The following is a 21,645-nucleotide window of genomic DNA, read 5'->3' as shown; positions in this document are numbered from 1 at the left end:
ATTAGTAGCAAAGAGCTTTTAGTTGCTGAAGGTATAGGTTTAGGTCCATATTTATGTAGCCTAATTAAGAATTAAATACCACTGTATTTCCAAAAAGAGCAGCTTATGCTTAGGTATCTCTGAAAGCAGCTTCGCACCGCTCACTTGGACATACTCACTTGTGCTCTCCATTGCTCTTGACTGTAGTGGCAACCCGCAATGTCTGTCCTTGTTATTTGAATTCTGTTTGGGTGCTCTAGGGAACATGTGGCCAGAACTGCTCAACAAGCTATTTGGCAAATACAGGACCTCATTCCCCAAACTGTCTTTCTTGAATTTTGTGCCAGGTGTTTTAATACAGACAATTCCAGACGGGAATTTTGTCTTCTGTTTTAATTGTGTTTACAAATGCAGCCTTGGCTGAGAGGAAATGTTGGTGAACAAAGGGTGAATAAATATGAGATGATCTTTATGAAATGGTGCAAAAAGGAAGAAGCCTAATTTTAGTGAATTTTAGAGATGCTTGTTCAATCTGTGCCAAATTTGAATGGTCTGTTGGCATGCATTTAATAAAAAGAGAGTTTTTGCAGAGAGTTTATAAAATTTATTGCAAGCTTTTTGTGATAATTTGGTCATCGTCACAGGTTATGACTTGTCAAATTAACAGCCATAGTTTAGCTAAAAGGAGTGAGCATGCCTAGTGGTAATGAATGGCAATAATGTAAAACCAATATTTAATCTTCGATATCTTCTATATCAGGAGTCTAAGCTGTTAAATGTGACTTAACATTAGGATTAATCTTCTCTCACCTTAGTAACCCTGCACTGGCAGCCAGGGATGTTCTCTTGAGTATTGAGTAATGTCTGTACAATCTAATCATGGTGAAAATAGTTGTTGAAAATATTATATATTAAGTGTCTTTTGCAGAGAAGGTGTTTCAGCTTTTTTTCTGAAGAAACAAGATGATTAATCTTTTTAAATATGCTACTCAGTTTTAATTTATTGGAAACTTCTTTATTAGAGCTTATTGTTAGTTCATGGGAAAAATGTACAAATGTTCATGAGTTAGTATAGGGAATCTGATGAGGGAAGAGGTTGTTGAAGAAGTCACAGAATCGGTGTTAAAGGTTTTAAGGATGGGTTATTCAAAGCTCTATCTGAATACCATCAGTTTCTAGATCCCGCTTTGGGCATGAAGATGAACCTTCCGGACCTCTTGAGTTCTGTCTCCTGTTGTTCCCTGAACTCCGAGCTTTTGATCCCATCCATGGAGGTCTTTAAAAGACATTTAGGTTTAGAGCTTAGTGATATGGTTTAGTGGAGGACTTGTTAATGTTAGGTCAGAGGTTGGACTCGGTGATGTGGGAGGTCTCTTCCAACCTAGATGATTCTGTGATCCTTTAGAGGTTACCTGGATCTGGGCAAACATCATGTTGAAAGTTGAGCTTGTCTGCTGTGTGTCTGTCATCTTTTTATCTGTACTGGAACAAAATGCTAACATGTGAACCAAAAATGATAATTTTCTAGTCTCACATTGGCATTGCTGGGTGGATAATTTTCCTAAGAGAGGGAAAAGCCCGTCTTCTAGCATGTAATCACTGGAACATTCAGCCTTTTGATAAAGAAAACTTGTTTTCTTAGTAGAAAGATGGAAAGGTTGGATGACCTCATGGACACTAAATGAAACGGAGTGCTGGAGAATAAGTTTTCCTGTGAGACGCCTGATTTTTTTTTTTTTTGAGCAAGCAGGGAGGTTATAAGAGAGATGCACCAAATAGCTTGATTAGTGTATGTGTTGGGCTATCTAAAGTAATGAGTAAGGTTTTATGAAAGGGAAATAAGTAGCTTATACAGAATCTGATGTTCCTGAAGATGAAAACTGAAAACAATAATGCCTGCAAAGGTGACCTTCTGGGAATCGGTTGTTACAGTGCTGGGGAGAATGTTGAAGAGCACATGTGTCAGGTCCCAGGCAGCTGAATTTCAGGGCTTTTCTCCAGAGGAGGAAGTTCTGGACAAGGCATCTGCACTTTGGAAGGGTGATTAGATCCAAAGCTGGAAAAGCCAAATAAATACTGTGGAGTGGGGATCCAGCTACTGGATCCTCTTAACTTCATGGGCTTTTTATGACATCTAATAGCTGTTACTGTAGTGCATGAAATAAAATAGAGATTGCTGCTGCAATTATAGAAGTGATTAAAAGGTCTATATCTGGTGTAATGCATCAAGGTTCAGTGGATACGTTGTACGAAACCTATGGCTTTTTTGAAGGAGTGTTTTTATCTAGTTCAGGGATAAAACCTGGATAAAAAAAAAAAGCTTTATGGGTCAAAGTCTTGTTCAACTTACAGTACTTATTTACACAGGACCTAGGTCTACTTTATTTGTTGGTTTCTCTATTCAGGTGTTACTATAGTAATAAAACTTTCAGTATTTACTTAAGTTACAGTAAAACATAAATAAACATGAAAACAAGTGATACATATTGTAACTGATGACTTACTCTCCTTACTAGAATTCTTGATACATAAATACTCAAAATACATTTCTGTAAAATGTTCACCAACTTGTAAGCAGTAAGTACCAAGTTCAGTTGTGGAAGAAGTGCTATATTTAAAATGCATTTTTTTGACGCTAGAAGGGACTGGTTTTTTTTTATGAGTTTCTATAGCAACATGTTGTAGACCTGTCCTGTGGCACATTAATCTGTTTATGGATCTGTCTGAAGCTGTATGGCTTCCTATCTTAAATATACTTGCCTTTGGTTTTCAAGAAAATCAGAAAGTGCTCATCATTATGAAGTTTGTCAATTTGAAATATTTATGAAACCGTCATATCTGGAAAAGTAAAACACTTCCCTCCACCTACAAAACAGTAACCATTCTTAAAAAGTACTTCAATATCTTAGAGATAATATATATAAGGAAAGTAATATTGGCCTTAAACTGTATTCACTGTATGTTTCAGTTCAGATGAACTACAGTGGTGAATCAAGGGACAATCATTGCCTTCATTAACTCTTATTTTTTGCAACAATTTGAACTTCTACTATTTTGGGGTAAGACTCAAAGAATCTCTGGTCCGTTGTTCATAGAAAAGCCCTGGTCTTTTCTTGTGGCCAGTTCTTCTGCCCTTGGTTGAGAGCAGAACCAAGAACACGTGTAAGTAGTCGCCCAGGGAGATGTCAGAGTGGAAGAGACGTGATGTTGAGTTGCTTTCATGCACTCAAATCAGAGTGGAGCTGTCTCCTATTGACAGTGGTTTTAGCTGTGAAAAGATGAATTTTGAATACTCCTTAACATATCCTTTCCAAAGCCTATGAGGAACTGAAAGCCTGTCAGAATGTGCATGGCAAATAAATGAGTAGGGTGTAGAAGAAACACCTAAAGAAGGTAAAACCACTGTATTAGAATGAGCAAAACGAGTGATTTATGTCACTGTTCACTATGCTGAAGATTAGGGAGAGTGTGACAGGATCTTCCCCAAGCTATTGATTGAATCAGTGGAGGTGAAGTGAATTTTAACAAATTTGACATGGTAACTTTGTTTTTGCCTAACACTTCATCCTTCAAGTTCTTTACAACTTTTAGTTGTCATATGCAGCTTCTTAAAGCTCTGCGTTAGAAATGAGCTTTGGAATGAATGGGACACCAGTTCTTAGAAGCCTGTCCTGACCCTAGGAACCTATGTCATGAGAAGTTCATGGAAAGACAGCTGCTTTGGAAATTAAAGTTTGATAGAACTTCTGCTTGATTCTTCACCATTCTACCACATTTCAAACTGCGATCTTCTTGCTTTCCAGAAATCTCACAACATTTAGCTATGGGGAAGCTCAATTTTTATTGTTTGTAAGCATGTTCTGTGTTTATGTGAGTTCAAAGGACTGCCAGACAACTTTGGGAAGAGTACAGAGCTGACTGAAGTAAGGGGTATATTAAAGGGAGATTTTTTTTTATTATTTTTTTTTTTACAAATGGCAAAATTCTCAGCATTTTTCTGTCTAAATGAAATTGGTGAATATTTTTGCATTGAACATTTTCAAAATGTTGTTTCAGAAATGTCTTTGGAGATGCTTTGTTACTGTAGGTATATTTGTTGGTTGAATACGTGAAATAAAATGTATTGGCTTTTGATACCTTTGTGAAAATTATTTTTTAAAATAGCATAAACTAACACTTCGATCTTCGCACTTCTAATATTTTAGACATGCAAACATCAGCTGTGGTATCAGCTGAGGATGGTATGAAAATTAATGTATCACAAAACATTGTTGTAATGGGTACTACCTGAGTATATGTTTCTACCCCATGATAAATGCGAGGTAATTGTAATTTACCCTTGAGGGATAAGGTAAGGAGCTTCATGTTTACTTTGGGGTAGGAGTATGTATATGGGCAGTTACAATAGATTAATACTTCTCATTGTAATTGAACTTAGGGTAATTTGTTAATATACTGTTAATTGTATTTGCAGATGGTGTGTAACCACAGAGGTGGTAACCTCTGCGTCTGAGGCTACAAAAAGTCTTTGAACTGCACATCAAATAAGATTGTGAAACGGCCTGTTCCTTTATATTTGACTGGAATTAATTATTACTGGTCAATATATTTGCTTATGTCTCTCTGTCTTTATTACTTTAATTCTTTGATTCTCCTGTTAGTTATGACTTATCTGCTTTCAGGAAAACTTTGTGAACTCAAACGTGCTTTGTTTCTCTGTTTCCCTTTATGGTACTTACTAAAATTTAAAGTACTAAAATAATCTTACTATATTTACTCTTGACTACTATACAAATTCAGTGTAGAAAAATATATAAATCTATATATATAGATAATATATAAACAGATCAAAGCAAAAAAATCTATCAAATCAAAAAGAACATAGCAGAGAAGCTTGTTAGAGGTGGCAGAGATTTAAACAAACTTTCTGCTGTTTAGAAACACTTTGAGTGAGATGGAACAACAATCTCTATCACTTGGCTTCTGTAACATTGTCAATGATGTTTGCTGATGACATGCCGATGGCATGTTCTCTTCTCCCCCTACACCCCTGTTAGTTTTCATCAATACATCAAGACTTCTGGGTTTTGCTCAGAGCATAACACTAGAAAGCACGGGACCATTGCATATCAATAGAATGCCTGTTCATTAACAGGAGGGTAGTTCTGTACTATTGCCACTGTCATAGTTTTTATGGTTTTGAATCTGCAGGAAGTGATGAGTTTCTTGTTTCTGATCTCCCTCTTTTTTTCTTACTTTATTTTTATAAAAATAATTAAAAAAAAAAGTGTGCTTTGAAAAGGAATTTTGAAAATATGTTCAATTTTAAGGTCTTTGTAACTGCATCTAGGCTGTCAAGCATCCTGGAGGGAAACCTGTAGCTATCTTCCTTGGTCACACAGAAGAATGAAACTGTCTTTGGAATTAATGTCACTTCATTTGATAGGAAGATGTTAGCTGTGATTATACATCTTGAAAACTGCATTTTAATGGGTTATGAACTAATAGGAAAACAGACGAATACTTCTATGACAGGTACACAGTATCTCGTTAGATAGGATGCTGTAATCTAAATGATACTGTCACTAGTGAAGAAATCTATTTCAAGCTGTAAGATATCATTTGAAGTTTCTATATGCCTCATAAATATTTGATGTTGCTTTGTGACTATTCTGCTATTACAGGTAGAGGCACTTAGTCTGAGTAGAATGTAAGTTTACATTTCAAGTATAGTTAATTAGTCATCTAGATGAAGACAAATTTCATTTTACCATTAATTAAAATTACTGTGAACTTATCGTAGTTTTCCCTTTCATGTTTTACCCATTCCTGCTCTTGAAAACAGTTCTTTAATGATGACATAAAACCTAGTTACCCAGTGAACAGCTTTGTTCTGTGATAGACGGTTAAGTCTGTGTGAAAGCAAGAGTGGATTTAAGTTCAAAATGGAACTCTTAAGCAGTTTATATATCAGTCTAGAGCTAGTGGATTGTCTGTGCCTTAGCAGGCACAGTACAGTAGCCTAATGGTTGTTTTTCCTTCCCCTATCTGGACTTTCATTTCTTTTGCCGTTTAAAAATTCATTGCTATTTTTATATGTAACTTTGTATAATCAGCACAACAACACTGTCAAAGTGCCTTCAGAGTGCTAGAACAGGTAAGAAAGTGGAAGAGGACTGACAGCCTTGGGAATAAGAGATTTATAGCAAGTCAAACATGAACCTCGCTGTTTTGTGCGAACATGGGCTTGACTTTGCATCTTTGGAGAGTTAAAACTTGAAATTTGAAAAACTACTTTAGAGTGTCTCAAGTGGCTCACTTTCAGACAGACTATGCATTTAGATTGAATTAACATTCATACACTTAGAATAGTGTAAAATACAGTCTTTTGGATGGCACATCGGTCAGCCAGCTGTAACAGGTTTTCCTGGCTTAGAGTAATCTAGTAGTCTATAAGTAACTGCTGGAAAATGTACTTCTAATGTATTGTATTGGGTCTAAGAAGGAACAATATTTAAATTCTTCACATTTTCAGAACACTTTATTAAGTTACAGACTGTTAGTTTTATTTTGTTGTGTTCAGAATAAAAATAAGTATGGAAAAGACGTATTTTTTCTTTCAAAAAAAAACACCGAAAAACCACTATTTTAGTCCTTAGCACAGTCCATGAGGCTCTAAGAGTGTTCACCTGGTCAGCAATTCTCTCAAATTTCATTTGTCTTTAATCAATTGAGGAAGCAGCTCAAGCACTCTAAAGACTTTCTAGCCTTTGGTTATGTAAAAACATGCAGAAGCTTATTTAATCAATTTAGGACTCAGTTTCATAAGAGAAGACAGCAACTGTATCATCATCTGAAAAGAGAAATTCACTTTGTTTACTTTTTGGGAGTGCTTTATTTTGATCTACCTGTCCCTGATTAAGTTGATAGCATTGGCACTTTGTATGACATGTATGTTGCTTGAAAATTCTCCCCACCCCCAGTATGATGTATCTGTGTTAAGTAAGGTGTGCCTCAGAGGCAGTACTGACCTCTACTGGGAATGACAATTGAAGCTGTTGGGGTTCAGCAGTTGTGTTGTCTTGCAGTAGACCCATGAGCAACAGCCGAACAACACCACCTTTGAATAAATCAGCAGAGAGGGCAGTGTTGCAGGAGGAGAATGTGACTGTCTGATATTATCCCTTTCAGCAGAAATGATGATCTTGGTATGATCAGAAATGATATCTTGGTATTGCAGAGATTGATGTTTTAGCATCAGTTATTAACATGAGCATTAATTACTACTAGCATGTTGAGCAATGCATAATTGTAGCATGTGTGAACAGGCAGGTATTTTGGAAACAGCTATGATGCTTTTTGATTCAGTGGGGAAAAAAATCTAATCCCAGTATTTGCTGATTGCTGCAGAAGAGTAACTTCAGAAATTTGGCAGAACATTTCAGGTGTGTCTTTGTCTCCACATTTAACACGCTCAATATGGTGGTGTTTACCTTTTGATTCGTAAAATTCTGAAGCAAACAACACTTTTTAATGGTGATTGAGATTATCTGAGACAAGGAAGATTAGGAAAAGAGAGGGAATCCTGCAGTAAGAAAGAATATCACAGAAGCTACTGTTATCCAGTGAAATCAGAGGCTGATGTTCATTTTATCTTATGTTTTCATGATTTTGCTGCTTCTGGTATGACTTATGAATCTAGCTCGGTTGGCTTTGCATGGATAAAACTTCTCTTCAGTATTATAAATTTTTTCTTCACTTGCAAGCAAACGCCTTCAACTTTAGGTAGCAGCAGATAGCACAGAGGACTTAAAGTCAAGGCTTAGACTCTATTCTGAATAGTAAAAAACAAATAATAAGGCCCTAAGTCTTCTGCATTTTGGGAACCTGGTCATATTTCCCACCCTACATTGTAGGTGTGTCATGTAGTAAACCAGACTGAAACAGTTTGTTGTTGAGATGCTAATGGATATTAGCTTTTGTGAAGCTGTCAGAAATCATGTGACAGAAATCACAAGCACCGTATTTTTATTTTTTTGGTATGCTGCCAATCTTGGAAAAACAAACAGGTTCTCCACAGATAATCTGCAGCTAGAAAATGTGTCACAGATTACCAGCAGTTATATTTGAATGGTGCCATGTTCTGAGTAAAACATCACCAGATACCTTACGTTTGAATATGTTAAAACTATTTATGATTATGGCTTTTTGGGGGATTTGGGAAGGCAGAAGAAAAGCTCGAGGATACAAAGAGCTTCACAGGCCTCTCTTTTTCTATTTGAGTGGTTTTTCTTAGGGGACAGATAAATTCTTGTCCTTTATTGTTAGTGAGGAGTCTGGTCTTCCCTGAAAACGTGGAATTTAATAAAGGGTTGAGTAAATAATACCTCTGGTTCCTTTACATCTCTTAATAGTTGCCAGTAGAGCTCCTTAGCTATAGATCAAAAAACTGTGTGGTAATCTTGAAACCTGTTTAAGAAGGACCCACATTACTTGTACTGTGTCTAATGAGTTGTACTGACTTCACAGGTAACTGTCTGGTAGCAGTGGAGCACAGCCTTTTTCTGTGTTAAAAATAAACCTGTGACTACACAATAGACTTTACTGGTTCATTTGAACCATTACTTCCATTTAAAATACTCTCTGTAGCAGAGAGAGGAACCTAAATTAGAAAGCTGAGTTAAAAATAAATAAGTCTGAAACAGGGAATCATAATGGGATGATTTGCCTATCATCTCTCATTGTGTAGAGTCATGTAGATAGTTCTCAAAATCAAGGTATTGTGGTACATGTCATAAATGTTTTGGAAGATTTTGACTTTAAGGATCTTAGTTCTCTAGAGAAGATATCAGAGAAAGCCTTATCTATTCAAGTGCTGATTAGATGTATGTCCTGATACATACATGGGTATACATACTGTAACAGTTCTCTCTTTTTCAACTCCTTGTGTTTTAAAGTATTTCACTGCTTTGCAAAGCTTTAAACTGTGGTAACATTTTCTTACCTGGCTTGTGAGCTGTTATTTATTGACTAATTTGGATTCATTGTACATAATAGCCTTCCTGGAAAAATATTTAAGGTTTGCTTTAATGGGTAAGCAAATATTTAGAAGATTGTACATATTGTTACAATTTTAGAGCTGGAGACAGTAAATAATCCATTTCTATGGCCATAAAAAACCACAGCATTGTTCATTACAGCACATTTGGGTTATATAATTACTGTCTCTGTTATTGATCTCAGAAAAGGCAATGTAAATACATTTTTAAACAAAGCTTACACTTAGCACTGATAGTATGTTAATAAAAAGCTGATTGGATTCCTGGCAGGAGTCATTTGGTGGGGTGTCCATTTGTTCTCATGATTTTGTGAAATCCAGTGGAATTATGCTCAAAAACTCCCTGGAAGGGGAGCCTGGCACAGTGGCACTCCACGAGGATACCTGTATGGTAAGCAGCTATCTTAGAAAGCAGAAAAGCCACTGGTACTGCCATATTCCTGGCTGCTGGTACAGAGCACTGGGGCTGTAGAAAGTTTCTTTCCATGATGCCAGAATACAATCATAAATTTCTGAATGTCCTTGTTTGGGGAGTGGAAGGAGGTAACTTATCAGTTTTTGACTGAGACTTAGTGAGGTGCAGCAGGTATGATTGTATTTGGCTGAAGGAGACCCTTTAATGTATTTGTAGTTCAGAAAGATAAAATATAAAAATGCTTTAAGTCCCGTATTTACTGCTTCTTGGTGTTCTCTTACCAAATATGTTCCATGTAACCTTAATACTAACTCTATGAACTTGACCACTGCTGTAAAAGTTGAGCTTTTTTTCAGTTTCATGCCTTACTGCCCTTTTAAAGTCCCTGCAGCATTGGTAAGATGGAAGTATTGTTTGTGCAACCTTTTCATTGCTGGTAGGGTTGCATGATTGTGAGTAATCAGATTTTTTTTTTTTTGTAAGATATTGCACAAGAAGTAATAAAACTATCTGCTTTTCCATTTAGCAATGATGTGTCTTCAGGGCTTCTGAGGAATAAGAAGTTGTATACTGATTTTCATCAAACAAATATGACTGTGAGAGAGTTTTTTTAAAATAAAAATAGAGACTTTTGTTCAGTTTCAGTTCAAGTTAACGTTTCTGGAACCATCATCCAAGGAACATACCCTGATGACATAACACCTCAGAAGTTTCAAATTTTAGGCATAGTGAACCTTTCCTTTGAGCTCTTATTTACAACTGTCTTCATGTTTTCACTTTCCATGGGTGAGAATAAAATAAAATACTATTTTATGTGTCTGATAGATAAAATGAATCTTCCATGACAAAGTCTTTAGCTTTAATTATGGACATAAATCTTTAGCAGTTGGAGAAACTTCAAATTATTTAAAAGACAACTTGAGTTGTCTTTTGCCCATCTATTTACAATTGGCAATGGAATGTTAATGATAAAGTAATGATAAAGATTAAATTGTACCTTGAAAGGCAGATTTTAATTGATCACAAGTAAAAATATAGTGGACAATACTCAGTCTTCCCCTTTCTGTAGCTGATTTCCAGTAACATCAATGGATAGATGTTGTGGTTTAACCCGGCTGGCAGCTAAACACCACACAGCCGTTCGCTCACCCTCCCCCCTCCCTCTCTGGGATGGGGGAGAGAAACGGGAAAGTGAAGCCTGTGAGTTGAGATAAAGACAGTTTATTAAAACAGGAAAATAATAATAACAATAATAATAATAATAGTGATAATGGTAATAGTATTAACAATAATAATGTGTAAGAAAACAAGTGATGCACAATGCAATTGCTCACCACCCGCTGACCGATGCCCAGCCTATTCCCGAGCAGCCGGCCCCCCCACCCCGGCCAGCCACCCCTATATATTGTTTAGCATGACGTCAGATGGTATGGAATACCCCTTTGGCCAGTTTGGGTCAGCTGTCCTGGGTCTGTCCCCTCCCAGCTCCTGCTGCACCCCCAGCCTGCTCGCTGGCAGGACAGAGCAAGAAGCCGAAAAGTCCTTGGCCTGGTGTAAACACTGCTCTGCAACAATTAAAACATCAGCATGTTATCAGCGCTCTTCTCATCCTAATCCAAAACATAGCACCCTACCAGCTACTATGAGCTACTTAACTCTGTCCTAACTGGAACCAGGACAATAGATAACCTCTCATTAACTTTTGTTGTAGAAGATGAAGTTGTTAAAACGGTAACAGTGAAGTAGGCTTTGAAGGACTTTGCCTGATAATGTTTGTCTTGTGCAAGAAACAAAAAAGCAAAGAAGACAGTATCCACTAAGACTGTACTGTGAATACTTTGGGTGAATACTTTTTTCTGAACTCATCACAAGAATTTGGTAAGCAAATATGTGAAATTTGACTTTTGTTTTTCATGTTTCTTTCCGAACACACTTTTACTGTCATTGGTAATGTTAATTGAAATCCGTAATAAAATCCGTAATCCGTCTTCAGATGCTCAGAAGTTCTTCAGAAAAATCATGTTTGCTCTATATGTCTCATTCTTAGCTGTTTCTGATTAATCTGTGTGTGCTGTTGGTCTGTGCCCCCCTCCTGCTTGCTTTGGGTTTGCAGCTTTTGTTTCTGATGCTTTTTGGCATGAGTCAAGGAGCAGGAAGAAAGAGGGCTGAACATGTGTCCATGAGCTAGGTGTCCCTTTCTTACTGTAGTCCTAGAGCAGCTCTAATACAGTCTAAAGGGAGTGTTGCACTTCAGTGTGAAGTTGGCTGTTCTGTTAGTTTTCATGTTTTTTGCACCAATCCAGCATGGTTTGTTTTTGTGGGTCTTTGGTCACACTCTGATAGTGGCAACTCTGTCTGGCTCTGAACTATACCGTTCCTTGGAGGTTGCCCATCCAGTTACTGACCCTTCATATGGGCATTTGAAGGTGGACAAGTTTGCAGTAGATTGAGGAGAAGCTGAGAGCCAATTTAAGCACCCTGGGAAATAAACCTGATCCTTTTCTAATAGACTTGCAAACTTAGCTGAGTGCATACTTGATCTGAGGAAAGCACTGTGTTTCGTTCTGTGGCTACAAAGACCGTAGAGGGCAAAGACCTCTGCTTAGAAAGGATTAGCTGGGTACAGTGACCTGGTCTCCAGCCTCAGCCTTCCTGAGGGTGTTTCTTTAGCTTCATGGATTTGAGTTGGAACACTGGCATTTCTTGAAATAATCTTGTGTATCTGCTTTAACAAATGTTTGTTCTTCCATTTGCTGTTTGTAGTATTAATTAAAGCCAGAAGTTTAAGACGAGTTCTCTGGAACCATGCACCCATGGAGATTTGTCAGCTTTAATCCTATATGGACCCTCTCAGCAGAGCACAAGAAGGCTATTATCGCTGCCTTGGCTTATGCTGTTTTCATGTTACAACAATGAGCCTAATGCTTTTAAACTTTGTGTTTCTCTTTATGTGTTAAAGAAATGTATGTCAATGAGCTATCAGCTCTATTTTTATTTTAATGAAGTAATATATAAAAAAGTATTTTCTGTGTTCATTGTCACCCTCTGAATTAGGGATATGCAGCTTAAAAAAAATAATAAAATCAGAATGGAGGTTCCTGATAGGAAGGGAGAACTTGTCGAGCCAGAACAGTTTCTCTGAGGTAACGAGCACAGAAGGACAAATAAGTTTGGCTGTGTTAAGCTACGCAAGGAAAAAACAAGGCAGGTGAGGTTAGTGTTGCATACAAATTTATCCCTCAGGAACATCCTGTGTGTCTAGCTTTGACACAAGACTGGTGCTAACAGCTAGAATTTGGGTCAAAAACTGGGGGTAATACACATAAAGAGGTGTGAAAGTTTTGTGTTGTTGTTTTTTTTTTTCTTTCAGTGTGGTAGTGGTGCTGAGACCAACTATGAACTGAAAGTCATTTTTTGTCTGTTTTGCTACCCTCTTCAGTTCCATCCTATTTTGCTATTGTGATGACTTCTTATATAATATCTCATTCAAAAATCTGTGTATTTAGTATTCTTTTTTTTCAGTTTAAACGTTTACTGCATAAACATGCTGTCCTGTTTTCAAAATCATAAAGACAGTAAATGGAGCTGGTCTTGCATTGTTTCCATTGTGTTGTAAAGAAGTCTAAAATTCTAAGATATCATATTTTTTGGGGGAGTGTTCTTGTGTATGTGTACTTCTGATCTCAGTGAGGATTTTATCAGATTTTTCATAGCTCAAGTTGGTCACTGCATTGAACTTGCCCTTTTCCATCTGTCAATTGTGGTATCCTTTTCAAAAAGGAAGGTGTGTGTGTATGTAAATAAAAATATATTTGAAGTTCATGTTATCTGTGCTCTCTTTAATGTGGTGTTACATTTTTTGTATTGTTTCTAAGGTTTGAAGTTGGTTGCTGACACATACATACCCACAAGTTCACTCCCAGCTGGGTTCTATCATTTGCTCCGAAGCATTGATAAAATCTTCCAGAGCTGCATTATCTTCTGTGTTTGACAGGCTCCACCCTCAGCTAATAGCTTTCAAGTACAGTGTTCTCTGGGCTTGACATGTAGTGCTTCACTGATCCCTATGAACCTGAAGCATCCAGTCCCTGCTTTCAGAACAGATATATTATGAGTGACAGGCTGTCTATAAGTGTATATGTTGTTCCTTTTGAAATCTGCTTGGGACAGGTTCTATGCCTTGGTACAAGTACCTCTGTAAAAGATAATTAATTACAATTCAGAGCTAAATTAGAAGCTATTGCTGACCAATAGATGGAGGACATGAGTTTTCAGTTTGCTTCATAGCTCTTCCACTAAACTTTGAACCTTTTATTTTTACCATAATGTTTGGGAAATGTTTTAAAGGATAGCAAAGACTGTCAAAATAATTTGTAGTCTCTCTAGTAAACTGAAGTGAGTGCTGCAGTAATTCACAGCAGGCAGAGGTACAGTAATTTATTTGATGGGCATTTAACCTTCATATGCTTCCAGTAGAACATTTATCCGGTCAGTTTGTTAAGTCCTGTGTTGAAAATGCAACCGCAGCTCAGTCGGAGGTATAAATAGGTCCCAAGGCAGCTGCTTGGGCAGTAGCTGCCAGCCACCTTTGCACTGAGTGGGTTTCATTCCACCTTTGTTTCAAGTATTGAGTTTCTTGCCTTCTTGGTTGTGGCTAGAGCTGTTTTTAGAGCTTAAGTTAAGGCTAGTTGTTTTTGTGTTCCTATGGTTCTCTCTGACTTGATTCACAGCATCCCTGACCTGTTGCTTCTGTGGTGTAGTAAGACCCAGGTGACGGCCTGTTTGTGTACAGTGCTGCAGAAACCCTCCTGCCTTGTGCATTTGAAAGAGTAGCTCTGGCAGCAGAAGGATATCACAGCGGCTTGTGCTCCTTCTTGGCAGTGTTGGCTCAACAAGAATAGGTGATCTTTTTTTGGGTATTTTTTAAATATATGAGCAAATGGCTATCTTTCTGACTGAAAGTATCAGGAAGCAGATCTGAGTATGAATGTGCCTTTTTTTCCCTCCTAGAAGTCATTTTTTAGTGAGTAACTGTTCTTTTGTTCTGTCTAAAGCTGGCATGTATTATTCATTAAGGCTAGACTGGTTTTATTAAAGACAATTCTAATCAGGTAACATAGAAAAAAATACCTCATTTATTAGGTGCAAGTTCTTTATGTTCCTGGGTCACTGGTCATAAACAATAACTCTGATATTGCAGGTTTTCTCTTTGTGTTGTGCTAAATGTTTTTTTCATTTTTTTTATTTTTTTTAAAAACAAAAGCCCTTCCGTTTTAGAAAATGTCTTTTGTCCTTCCACCTCCCAGATGTTGTGAAACACTCAAAGTTAAATGAAGGCAGCATGAGGTGGTTAGCCAGCTTGAGAGTTCCATTTCTTTTTCTCAGGTCCTTTTAGGAGATTTTTAGTTCAGGCTCAAACTATTCTTTTAAACTAATGAGTGTTGGGAACACTTCTGTTGTAAGCAAAACTGATAGCTTAGTGAATATATGTATATATTGCTATGCTCTGTAGTGGAATTTAGTCAGACTTCTGATAGCAATAACTCCTGACAATAGCATGAAAAGTAAGGAAAACTTCATGCTAGAAGTATCTGCTGCAGGATTCAAAAATACCCTGAAGATAAAGACTCTGTGTATCTGTGGGAGATCTTAAGAGTATGTTGAAGCCACAGCATGAGATAATGTAAATACTGTATTAGGAGACAGCTTTTTATTACGACACATTCTGTATGAATTCATGAGTTTCCTGACACTTGTTTGGCTGTGCAAGCATGACATCCTGCAATGCTACTTTTTTTTTTTTTTATCAATGAAATTCTCAGTTGTTTTAAATTGGAAGTAAAAATAAATTTCATTGTCAGGAACAATTTTCTCATCATCGTCTTTTTCATGCATTATGCTCAATAAATGAAGCCAGGGATGCTATCTAGTCCTGCCTCATTAAGAGATTGATTCAGAGAAGTACTAAGTGTCCCTAGCTCTAATTTTCTTTGTGAGAGTTGAAAATACACAGTGCCCAAACAACAGATCTGATGTATGATACTAGCTCAGAGAAGAGAGAGATCCTGTAAATACAAAACCATAAGTGTTACATACAATCTGAAGCTCCAGAAATATTTCTAACTCTTTTTTTCCTGAAAAATCTTGGGCATTGTAATCAGAGAGCACTTGTAGAATAGTGTATCACATGCAAATTGAGATGGATACTAAAGGGTTTGACTATAAACAACATGTTTTGGGTGGTCAAACCAAATTTCTCATTAATTTCACATGAAGCCATCCACTAGACATGTTGTGGGGCTGCTCCAAAAGCTTTGATTGAATGCCTCAGAGCATCAGGGAAGATGCTTTGGTACACTTATTTTCAGATTTTTTTCCATAAAAGGCTAATAATTGATGACTTTAAATTTACAGTGGGGGAAAAATAATGATATTCAGAACTGTACAACTAAGATAATTTCATTCAGATGAAGTTCAGTATGAAAACTGATGCATTTGAATTACTGTTTTAAATGCATTAGAGTACTGTTTATAGCTTTGTCTTTGTACTGGTCTTTTCTGGTTTAGGGTCTCGTTTTGAAAACAACCCGGTCTTTGTCTGCCCTTTAGTTTCTGATGGATATCTCTTCTTGTTTTCCTCTATTTTGCAGTTGGTAACAATTGTCTGACAATTTCATATTCCATTGACATTACCCTGTTAATTAACCTTGCTAGAGGTTTCAGATTAAATATAAAAGCACAGCACAAATAGGACAATTGTTGACTTATTACTGCTAAAAGTAATTCCAAAACATAACTTTGTATTGATCTAGTAGTGATAGTTCTTCAGAATTTCCCAATCTGTTTGTATTGAGCCAGGTTCTAAAAAGCATTGTATTGATGAGAACTACAGCTCAGCATTTAATTGCTGTTTGACCAGTATGTGCAGTTTAGCACGCAGTTTGTTCTGAAAAGATAAGCTTTAATGGCACTTCATACTCAGTTGATGCTCTCTGAATAACAGAGTGGTTCAGCTTGGAAGGGGCCTCTGGAGGTCAGCTGCTCCAGCCTCCCTGCTCAAGTAGGGGCAACTAGGGCAGATTGCTCAGGACCATGCCCAGGTGGCTTTTGAAGACCTCCCAGGAGGGAGACTCCACAACTCTGAGCAACCTGTGGCAGTGCTCTCTCATCTGCACAGTGAAAAAGTATTTCCTGATGTTGAGACAGCGTCCTGTGGTTTGGCTTGTCCATTGTTTCTTGTCCTGGCACTGGGCACCAGTGGAAAGAGCCTGGCTCTGCCCTCTTTGCACCCTCCTTTCAGGTATTTATAGACATTGATGAGATCCCCCTGAGTCTCCTCTTTTCCAGGCTGAATAAGCCCAGCTCCCTCAGCCTTCACTCAAAAGAAGAGATGCACTGGACCATTCGTCTTCTTTGTGGCCCCTTTGCAGTATGTCCATGTATCTCTTGTACTGGGGAGCTCAAAACTGGATGCATTTTCTAATAGGTATTGCAAATGCCCCATTTATTTTGAGGTCTAATACCACTTTTTTTTTTTTGTACAAGTTATTTAAAAAATTATGTAATTTACCTACAGCAGTTCCTCAGTGTCCTGTGGGGTTTTGTTTTCTTCCCTTCAGAAGAGGGGAATACCAGCCAGTGCCATTAGTGTCATAAGAATGACCAGAGCTGTGAATCTCTGAAAAGCAAGTCACAGTGATGCAGCTTCTCAGTGAGGACACAGAGGAGTAACTTTTCAGGATGATATGGGTAGACAGTCCTTGAGGAATGATGCTGAGACGAATTTTTCCTTGAGGAAAAACTGCTGAGAAAATGGAAAAGCTTCCAGACCTCAATTAGCTCTTTTTTTTTCTTTTATTGAGGACTTCATTTTAAAGAAAAATGTACCAAGAAGCAAGGGGGGGGGGGGAGAGCTTGGGACAGGGCAGACAGGCCTCAGGACTCTGCAGCATTTCTCCAGTCTTCTAAAGTTTTTATATTTTAAGTTCAAGTATATTAGAAAAAAAAAAAAGAAAAAGGCAGTCTATCTGAAACAGCTTCTAGTAATAAACTTGTTAATAAAAACTATTTAGTCCTATAAGTTAGGACCTTCCTGTCTGAGCAGTTTCTTGGAGAATAGTTCTGGTTTAGGCAGGGATGTTCTAGTGTGCAAAGGGGAGAGAAGTGGAAGAGGTCTTGCACTGGCTCAGTGTGCTGTGGTATACGATGTACTGTTACATGAGGATTAAATCGAGGGATCTCTTTGTAAGCACAGCACAAAAACTCACAGTGAGCTGATGGTAGACATGGTTCAGTAAATCTGTCTTTCTTCACCAGTAGGAGCTTTTCAGTAGTTGTATATCCTTTGGATTTGTTTTGCTATGCAATTTTTACATTTTTTTAATTAAAAAAAATATATATTTTCTAGAAAAGATTCCTGTTACTGCATTCTGGAAAGTGAATGAAAAATATGCTCGTGTCGTTCCCATGATCAATGTTTCTTATAAAACCATCCACTCCTGATCATGTCCAGCATGACATCATAATCCTCTGCATATGACGGTACAATCCTCTTCACAGCAGCTGGCTGTGAAAAACGTTCACATGATTCAAAGCATTAATCTAAGTCGCTTTTAGGCCTAATTAATTCAGTGTTAGCAATTATATTTTTATTTACATGGAACAGAATTTTAAGATGTTAGACATATGTCACTTTAACATTGATGTTTTTTCTATGCTAGTGGTTCTTTTGTTTGTTTGTACGTTTTAATCAAAAACCATTTCCCTTCTATTTTCTTTTATTTATTGACCCCCAGCTTTTTAGCAGCTTTCTTCAACTGCACCTAATCAATTTTCTCCAAATACAAATGGTTGCTTACACAAAGCTGACTGGCAGCAGATCACCCTGAAATATGAATGCATAGTATGAGAAAGATATTGCAAAAGCTATTATCTAAAGAAAGTGAAAATAAGGAAAATGCAGTCCTTGAGTTTGGGTTGGATAGAGTTGTTTATTTTTCGGTTTGTTATTTCTTGCTAACTAAAAGCAGTTGGGTTCTACTGAGAGTGTCAAAGGAACTGTCCTTTGGGAGCTATGTCTCCTATGATTTAACAGAACTATTTGTGCCGAACAAGTATTGGGAAGGAGTTTATGGGGCAAGGCTGAGCCCTAGAGATCATTGAAGTAGTAGCAGTAAGAAGGGTGAATAAGCTGGAAGACTTGATGCAAATATGGAATTCAAAATGGTAAATTAAAAGAAAGCTGATATGTACATGGTTCCAAACCTTTAATAAATAAGTACAAATTTAGGGTGTAGAAAATGGTCTTCCTGTGTTTTACCTAATGAAGCAAAACACTACCAAGCCTACCTATGTTTGGCTTGCTTACTTGTTTGTTTTTTCTACACAATGACTCCCAGTTTGCAATTCTTTTTTTTGGTGTGCTTTTCAAGGGATTACTTACCAAATTTAGCTACAGAGAAATATATATAACATACTTTTTGAAAAGAAAATTGATGCTTGAAACTACCTGTATAATCTTTTTTAATTAGTTCTTAATTTCTTAGTTACATCGACAACTTAAGTGTCTCTGATTTTTACTGTTTATTTTTTCCTAGATATCATGCATCTTTTGCCAGAGACTGAATAATGATAGCTACTGAACAGAAAGACCTCTTCTTGTTCGCAAAGCAATTTCAACAGAAGAGGTGGTGGCACTGTTGTATCTCTCTTGTGTTATCTATGTCTTGTTTACTAGTGTTTTGAATGACAAAAATGATTTTATTGTACAAAACAAAAAGAACAGCTAAAAGGGAAGACACTTGGAGGCAGGATGAAAGCTATAGACTCAAGTAAATATGTCCCATCAAGTAAAGGAAAGTCTGAAAAGACCAAAAAATTATTCAAAAAAAAAAAAAAAGGAGTGGGGGGAAAGGGCAGAATGAAAGGCATCCTTCAAAAACTGACAGCCACATCCACTGAAGAAAATAAAAAGGAACTCAAATTCTGCCATTATAAATATAGAAACACAACAATGAAAGCCAAACCAGATTTTTCAAGTCCGACTTTAAAAGTGCATAACAGGTAATACTAAAAACAAACAAACAAAAATATATTCATATATTTTAATCCATAATAAGCAAGAAACAAGTTTGCCAGGGAGTCAACAAAACTAGTAATATTTAAAGTGAAAAGGAGGCACTACTGGAGGGCGATGTGATTGCAGCACAGCCATTTTGTCTGTAATGTATTTCAAAGTAACCTTATTTTTTACAGACTTATCTTCTAAGTCTTTCTTACACTGAACTGATGAGCTCTTCTTCCAGATATGAAACCTAGTTATTGATGAAGTTTGCATGTTATTAGTATGCATAACTGTAAAAGTTGTACAATTTTATATAGCTTGTACCAGACTCAGATCTGTATTTATGGTAAACTGTAATCTGGAGAAAGCAAAGATGCCTTCTGGTTATTTAGCATGTTTTCTCTTAAAAGAGCTACAGTCAAGTCTGAAGTCTAGACTGTCTCTGTTTGATATTGTTTTGGTTTCCGCATAGCATTACTTCAATTCATTTTTAAGTGTTCATTTTAGTTTTAAGTATCTTGGTTGATATTTACTGGAATGTTGTTAGATTATAGTTGCTAAACTGGGGAGCTAAAGAGGAGAAGGAAATGGAAAGAAAGCCTAGTTGAGATGCCCATTTGAAAATACCAGAAGACTATTTTGGATGAGGATTAAAGGAGACATAGTAGTAAGTAGGGTTGTGTCTGAGCCTTTATACTAGACATAAACTCTTAGTGCATTGAACAGCAGAAGGTTCATCACTATATTGAATATATCCCTTTATCCTAGTGTTTTGATGCCCTGTCAAATTTCACTTCATTCTTGTATTTTTTTCTTGGGTCTGTTCTAATTGTTTCTGATATATATTTTTTTTATTTTTATTTTTCGGCCTTCTAGGCTGTTAGTGTTTTCAGTTTTTCCCTTTAATGTTTTCAGCTTTTTGACCTATAATTGTGTGTGGCTTTCCTTGTTTTGAATTGTACTGTTCTTGTGCTTTACAAGAACTGCTTCTGACTTCTGAAATGCTGTGCCTAAGCATTTCCTTCCTTTAATTGTTGCTTACCTCACTGAGAAGTAGAGAAAAGTCCAACTAGGAAGTTACTCAACCTTTTTACTCAATCACAGATCGTCATGGTTTGGTTATCAATATTACTCAGGTTGGAATATGACAGCAGCAGTAATTATTTGTTTACAAAATCATTATGAAGATTTGTCCATCCAGATTGAAATGTGAGTTATAAGCAGTTGGCAACACTTTTTTTTTTTTAATGCACTGATTCTTAAAAAAAACATTCTTATAATCTGAGGGAAGAAATTTGTGAATTTAACCTTTTTAGCGTAGCTTCATTCCTTGTAACATTGACTTTCTCTGTTCTGGTCTGCTTGCATCTGGAACTCTGCATGGACTGTGTTTTGGAGCATGGGCTGGTTGAGTGGCAGTTATCACTGCAGGTAGAGATAGAGATCCAACAGCCATTCAGGAGGGTGATTTGTGAGAATACAACAAATAACATGCACTGCATCAGGTCAGAAAAGCAAGGAGCAGAACAGGAAGTGTTTGAAGCACTGTTTGGGCATGCAGGCACAATGTTGAGAGCAGCTAGCTGGTCATCTAGTGGTCTGTAATCCATCTTTCCAACTAATTCAGGTGGGCATAATTACTTAAAGGGAATTTAGTGTCATCCATTACTGATTAGAAAGAAGAGTGAACTGCTCTGTGAGATGGGCACTGTCAGGCAGGATGTGCACAACTACCAAGCAGACATGCAGTGTTGCCAGCATCCTCCTTTTCTTTGTGCACCACGTATAGCCTCACCTTGGTGTTCAGTTACAAACATGTTTTGATCTAATGACAGCTGTAATGTGCTATTAAGGTGATAGGAAATCAGTTATGTTTTTACATGCCTAACATTCAGATAAGCTCCTGTTTCTTGATCTCAGGGTGCGGATGGCCTCTTTAGAGATGACTGTTTGAATATGAAGATGCTTTAACTAAGGCCAAAAGGGATTCAAGCGGTATCATTAAAGCAATGACCACATTAGAAAAGGCAGGTTTATTTCAGCTGATGCTGTCAACTGAAATATGGGACACTCTAGTGTTTTGTTTAGTTTTCTTGTTATTTGCTTTCATTTCATCTGGTTCTCACTTGG

At 37.1% G+C, this 21,645-nt stretch overlaps 1 protein-coding gene across 11 annotated transcripts in view; it reads left to right on the top strand.

Moving 5' to 3' along the window:
* Positions 1-21,645, top strand: part of MYRIP (myosin VIIA and Rab interacting protein) — a 232,553-nt gene that overhangs the window by 29,617 nt on the left and 181,291 nt on the right. The window lies entirely within an intron of this gene.

The sequence above is a fragment of the Anser brachyrhynchus genome (genome assembly GCF_964034855.1).
Source record: "Anser brachyrhynchus genome assembly, chromosome: 2".
Lineage (NCBI taxonomy): Eukaryota > Metazoa > Chordata > Aves > Anseriformes > Anatidae > Anser > Anser brachyrhynchus.
This window is presented reverse-complemented; position numbering and strand designations above follow the sequence as displayed.